The following is a 7,192-nucleotide window of genomic DNA, read 5'->3' as shown; positions in this document are numbered from 1 at the left end:
ATCATCCAATTTATCATATAATTCATGCATAATTCTCATGAAATCATTCAAAATTCTCAATGTTTGTTTGAATCATGGTATGATTGCATTTTCAACCAAATACTTGCTTATTTCCTAAGAAAATGCATGAAACTACCCTAAAAACAGTAAAGAAAAGGTCAGTGAAACTGGCCAAAATGCCCTGGCATCATAACACCAAACTTAAAGCTTGTTTGTCCCTAAGCAAGTACTGGAACAAGAGAATGATGAATGGAATGCCAAGAGAAATGAGTCATTCTTGTGGAAGTCATGTCTCTGGTTTTATGGTGGTTTCATGCATAGCAACTTGGGTTCATTCCTGCATTTCAGACCATTATCATGTCCTAGAATACTCACTGTGATTGCATCCCATGAGATTTTTATTCATTGCTCTTTTTGTTGTCATTTCAGGGCTTATTTGTGTTCTTAGGCTAAGTGCTCAGTAAGGGGGCAACTCTTTAAAATAAGCTTTCAGCCAACACTCCCGAACCAGTTGGTTCAAGGTGCTAGGTGTTGAAACACCCCTACGGACTTACTTCCTCAAGTCTCTCCCCCATACATACACACCACAGGCACATGGTTTGTTTATTTTCTTTTCTTGAGACCTTGGTGTCCAGCACCTCTTTGGGTTACTAAATGCTCTGTAGTGAGGGTTACTCTTGATAGTGGACTTTCAACTGATAATCCCGAGTTAGTTAACCCAAGTTACCAAGTGATAAGGCACCCCTAAGAGTTTATTCATCCAACTAAATCCCCCACACAGGAACACCACAGACACATGCTTCAAGATTAAAACCATTGGTGCCTAGCCTTATTGCTTACTCTTTTTCTTTTATTTTTCCACTTTCATTTTTCTTTTCCCCTTTTTCTTATTAGGATCTTGTTATTTAGTTAGTCTCATGGGGTGTGTTCAAAGCATATGATTCAGGACAGATAGTTGTCTTCCCACCTTGTGGTTGAACTAACTTAGCTAACTTATGACCACACCATAAACTCATGAACTTATTCCACAGTATGAACTCCACTCTGGTCTTTTATAAAACACTCATTCTCTTTTCATTTGATTCAAAAGGGACAAGCATACAAGTAAGCAAAGTAAGGATGCAGTAATGACATTCAGACTAGAAAACACAGCCTTAATCAATAAAAAGTTTAAAAGACAGATTTGACATGCTTATTCACAAAGAGCAAGCACACATATATACAAATAACATTGAAGACAATCATGCAAATTAAAGTGCTGGAAATAAGTAAGAGGAGAAAGGAACTTTACCACCTTGTATTTTATCTTCATTGTTGTTGCCCTTTTCCTCCTATTCTTCCCCTTCCCACACCAGACATAGAATGATTGCTTATACTCAAGCAATAATTAAAACAACGGTGATGGGGTTCATGATAGATCATGAATGTCTTAGAATGAAGTGTAAGTATGCATGTGTTTCAGCAAGCAGGGTTAAGGATACAATAAGGACACAAGAGATACAAACAGAGACATTTTGATTGCATTAATAAGTGGTGTTGGCATGGTACTTTGCATGAAAGTTAAGTGGCAACACCAAACTTAGAGTGCAATCATATGCCAAATTATTGAAAGTAAACTAAGCAAAGCAAGGAAATGTTACCTACGGTTGGGTTGCCTCCCAACAAGCGCTCTTTTAATGTCATTAGCTTGACATGTTGTTCACGACTTTCTTCCTCTTCTTCCAGTTTGTTAAGAGGAATGACCTCAAGAGGAAAGAGGAGCCAGTTAATGCCCCTTGTTTTGAGTGCCTCTCCCCAGCAAGCCTTCTTCTGTTGTTAGCTTGAGTAAACTTGCTTGTTGGGGTAGGGGTGGGATGGCTTTTGGTTGACCTTTTCTTCTTCATGAATGTTGTCCTTCTTTTCTTGGTCACCATCCTTTTGTTAGGGTTCATGTTGATTGCCTTTACCACCTTGATTTCATGATTTGGGTATTGTATGATGGGTGGAGCATCCTCTTCATCAAGAACTTCTTTAATTGGTGGTTCAATGAACACCCTCTATGCAACTCTCTGTTTCATTGGAGTGTGGGCTCCCTTGATTGACTTCCTCCATTGTTCTTGACCTTTGAATAAACTCCTCTGTTTCTGGAGAGAGTGAAGTGGTCTCTCTTTGTGCTCTCAGCTCTTCAATGAATTGTTCTTCAGAATAGAGTTGTGCATTCTGTCTCAATTTTTCTTCATGGTCCCTTCTTGCTATTTTCTCCTCTTCGTTTGTCTTCATTATTTCTTCAAGGAGGAGTTCTATCCTAGTGAGTCTCTCTTCTTCTCTACTTCTTTTGAGCTCTTCCATGAAGAGTTCCATCCTAGCAAGTCTATCTAAAGGTGGTTGGGTAGGTTGTAATGGTTGGGCGGGGTTGGTTTGTGAATGGAATTGGTTGTTTTGTGGTTGTGTGTTCTGAAAATGGTATGACTCTTGTGGGTAGTGGACTGAGTTTTGTGGATGGTGAAATGAGTTGTATGGATTTGGTAAAGACTTTTGTGCTGAGGCATACTCAAATGATGAAGAATTTAGGATTATAATACTTGGAGGTGCGGTTGTATAATTGAGAGGTGATGGCTCTTGATGAATGTGGTATGAATAAGTGAAATCTCTTTGATTATGATCTTTCCAGCCACAACTTGAGTAGTGATCAATTTCACCAAAATATGGATCATTTTGTGGCTCTGGAAAGTACCCCATTTCATATTCTTGATACTCCCACCCACCATGAGCATAGTAAAGTGAATCATTCAGTGGTGTTGGAGAGTTTCCCATGAAATTTGATTGACTAAAATATGATGGAAGCTCCTTTCTTTCCTGCAGAGAGTTCTATCTCAAACAATAATCACCAAAAGAAATTGGAATCTCCATTGTCACAGATGAGGAAATTCCCAGTGAGGCAATATCACAAACAGTTAGTTAGCAAAAGAAACTAAAGAAACAAAAGAAAACAAAGACAAAAGAAAAGTGTCTAATCTAGTAAATCAATCAACCGGTATTTTGTTAATCACGATTAATCCCCGGCAACGGCGCCATAAACTTGATGCATGGAAACTTGTCTCGCAACAAATTCCCCTTCGGCAAGTGTACCGATTTGTCGTCAAGTAAAACCCACAATAGAGTGGGGACGAATCCCACAAAGATTAACGGATTAAGCAATCAATGGTTAATTGATTATCCTAGTTAGACGATTCAGATTTGGATGATGAGCAGCAGGAATTGTAAATTTACAGAAAAGTAAAGAAAGCAATAAAGTGCAGAAAAATAAAATGGCAAGAAAAGTAAATGTAAGAAATAAAATGAACATTTGGATCAAGAGATATTGCAATCCTCCGGATCATGTTCATTCTCATCTCTTCCTCAATCAATGCACTCATTGATCTCCTTGGCAATCTTAATTGATCGAATTACAACAATCTCTCAAATCTTGATCAATAGCCAATTCCTTGGTCAATTGCTCATGAGAAGAGATGAAGTATGGTCACTGATTATACCACATGCATTTCCCAAATCAAGCGTTGAGAGGATTATAGTCACATATGCATCCAAACCCAATTTGGTCCAGCATGAGAAAACATTTCTAGCATGATCTCTTCATTCCTCTTTCAAGGTTCAGAAGAGATTCAAGTTTGAATAGCCTCTTTTCCAACTACTCAATTGGATGAAGATCGAAAGCTTTCAAGTAAAATCAAGAGAAAAGAAAGAAGAAGAAGAATAAGAACTACAATTGATCCATTGAATCACAATAGAGCTCTCTAACCCAATGTAAAGAGTTAGTTGATCATTGCTCTACAAAAATAGAAAAGAGAGAAAGTGCAGAAAAGTAAAGATGAAGATTCAAACTGAAATTGAAAATTCAACATTCATAAAATAAAAATTACAACTAAAATAAAGAGAAGGAAAAGTGTGTGAGGGGAGGGAGTCCGAAGACCCCTCTTCAATCCCCCATTCCAGAATTGTCCAGATCCCCTCCTCCCTTGAATGTAAAAACTAAGGCCTTTATATAGGCTCTCCTAAATTACAAAATGAAATTAAAAGCAAATTACAATAAAATGAAAATTCCTATTCTAGATGCTTCTTGTGGCCTTGATTGGTTGACACTTGTGGGCTTGCTTGCTTGAGCTTTGTAGTGGACTTAAGAGAGAAGTGAGTCAAATTGAGGTCCAGGTGCTAAAGTTAGCCACACTAACGCTACAAGTGTGGCGTTAGTGCTAAAGTTATTGTGGCTAACGTTGCACTTGCTGCCCAGTTGGTGTTTTTGGGGCTTAAAAGATGCCTCTTGTTTGTGCTCCAATTTCATGACCACTATAGAATATTATATATTGTTGGAAAGCACTGAATGTCAAATTTCTAACGCAACTAGAATCACCTCAATTGGACCTCTGTAGCTCAAGTTATGCTCCTTTGAAGTGGACATGGTCGCTGGCCTAGTTGCTAGCGTTAATGAAAAACTTGCGTGCCAATAATACTAGCGATCAGTGCTTCATTATTGCCCGTTTCTGAAGCTCAAACTTAGTGTCCACCCCATACTATTATATATTGTTTGAAATCCCTCTATGTCTACTTTCCAATGCCTTTGGAAGCGCATCATTTGGAGCTCTACAACTCGAGTTACACTTCTTGGAAGGTGAAGAGGTCAGCTGGCCTTACTATAGGTTGATACCATGTTCATCTTTGCACTTTCGGGGCAAGTTTTCTCCCTCAAATTTAGTGTCCACCATGTAGTGCCATATATGCTTGGAAAGCTCTGGAATCCTACTTTCCATTGCCACTGGAATCACCTCATTTCGAGTTTTGTGGCTCAAGTTATTCTTATTTGAAGAAGGCATGGTCAGGCTGCCAGGTGGGAATTTTTGCCCACGTTAACTACCACGTTAACTAAGTTAACATGGGAGTTAACGTGGCTCATTGTGGCTTGTGTGGGCTCCTTCCAATGTTAGTGACAATGTTGGGTGTCACTAACATTGGCGATCACCTTTCTTCTTCACGTTAACTTCCACGTTAACTAAGTTAACTAAGTTAACGTGGGAGTTAACGTGACTTCTTGGGGATAGTGTGGGTTTCTTCCAACGTTAGTGACAATGTTTGGTGTCACTAACGTTGTCGACAACCTTGTTTCTTCACGTTAGCTTCCACGTTAACTAAGTTAACGTGGGAGTTAACGTGGGAGTTAACGTGACTTCTTGGGGATAGTGTGGGTTTCTTCCAACGTTAGTGACAATGTTTGGTGTCACTAACGTTGTCGACAACCTTGTTTCTTCACGTTAGCTTCCACGTTAACTAAGTTAACGTGGGAGTTAACGTGGCTTCCTGTGACTTGGCCAACGTTAGTGATAAAGTTGAATGTCACTAACGTTGGCGTCCCCTTTTCTTCTTAACGTTAGAGGCCACGTTAACTAAGTTAACGTGGCAACTAACGTGGCCACTTATGAGCTTGGTCCAACGTTAGTGATAATGTTAAGTGTCACTAACGTTGGCTCCATTTCCTTTCTTCAAAGTTAATACCACTAACCTTTCTCACTAACGTTGGGGCTTTCCTTCCTTCCACGTTAGTGCCCATGTTAGTGTAACTAACGTAGCCACTAACGTGGCTCTTCTCTTCTTCTTTTGGCCTGAAGTCAATCAAACAAAGTGCATCAAAGTCTTGCTCTTAATCATGGGATCATGCATCATCCAATTTATCATATAATTCATGCATAATTCTCATGAAATCATTCAAAATTCTCAACGTTTGTTTGAATCATGGTATGATTGCATTTTCAACCAAATACTTGCTTATTTCCTAAGAAAATGCATGAAACTACCCTAAAAACAGTAAAGAAAAGGTCAGTGAAACTGGCCAAAATGCCCTGGCATCACAACACCAAACTTAAAGCTTGCTTGTCCCTAAGCAAGTACTGGAACAAGAGAATGATGAATGGAATGCCAAGAGAAATGAGTCATTCTTGTGGAAGTCATGTCTCTGGTTTTATGGTGGTTTCATGCATAGCAACTTGGGTTCATTCCTAGATTTCAGACCATTATCATGTCCTAGAATACTCACTGTGATTGCATCCCATGAGAATTTTATTCATTGCTCCTTTTGTTGTCATTTCAGGGCTTATTTGTGTTCTTAGGCTAAGTGCTCATTAAAGGGGCAACTCTTTAAAAGAAGCTTTCAGCCAACACTCCCGAACCAGTTGGTTCAAGGTGCTAGGTGTTGAAACACCCCTACGGACTTACTTCCTCAAGTCTCTCCCCCATACATACACACCACAGGCACATGGTTTGTTTATTTTCTTTTCTTGAGACCTTGGTGTCCAGCACCTCTTTGGGTTACTAAATGTTTTGTAGTGAGGGTTACTCTTGATAGTGGACTTTCAGCTGATAATCCCGAGTTAGTTAACCCAAGTTACCAAGTGATAAGGCACCCCTAAGAGCTTATTCATCCAAGTAAATCCCTCACACAGGAACACCACAGACACATGCTTCAAGATTAAAACCATTGGTGCCTAGCCTTATTGCTTACTCTTTTTCTTTTATTTTTCCACTTTCATTTTTCTTTTCCCCTTTTTCTTATTAGGATCTTGTTATTTAGTTAGTCTCATGGGGTGTGTTCAAAGCATATGATTCAGGACAGATAGTTGTCTTCCCACCTTGTGGTTGAACCAACTTAGCTAACTTATGACCACACCATAAACTCATGAACTTATTCCACAGTATGAACTCCACTCTGGTCTTTTATAAAACACTAATTCTCTTTTCATTTGATTCAAAAGGAACAAGCATACAAGTAAGCAAAGTAAGGATGCAGTAATGACATTCAGACTAGAAAACACAGCCTTAATCAATAAAAAGTTTAAAAGACAGATTTGACATGCTTATTCACAAGGAGCAATCACACATACATACAAAGAACATTGAAGACAATCATGCAAATTAAAGTGCTGGAAATAAGTAAGAGGAGAAAGGAACTTTACCACCTTGTATTTTTCTTCATTGTTGTTGCCCTTTTCCTCCTATTCTTCCCCTTCCCACACCAGACATAGAATGATTGCTTATACTCAAGCAACAATTAAAACAGCGGTGATGGGGTTCATGATGGATCATGAATGTCTTAGAATGAAGTGTAAGTATGCATGTGTTTCAGCAAGCAGGGTTAAGGATACAATAAGGACACAAGAGATACAAACAG

The sequence above is a fragment of the Arachis hypogaea genome, chromosome 1 (assembly GCF_003086295.3).
Source record: "Arachis hypogaea cultivar Tifrunner chromosome 1, arahy.Tifrunner.gnm2.J5K5, whole genome shotgun sequence".
Lineage (NCBI taxonomy): Eukaryota > Viridiplantae > Streptophyta > Magnoliopsida > Fabales > Fabaceae > Arachis > Arachis hypogaea.
This window is presented reverse-complemented; position numbering follows the sequence as displayed.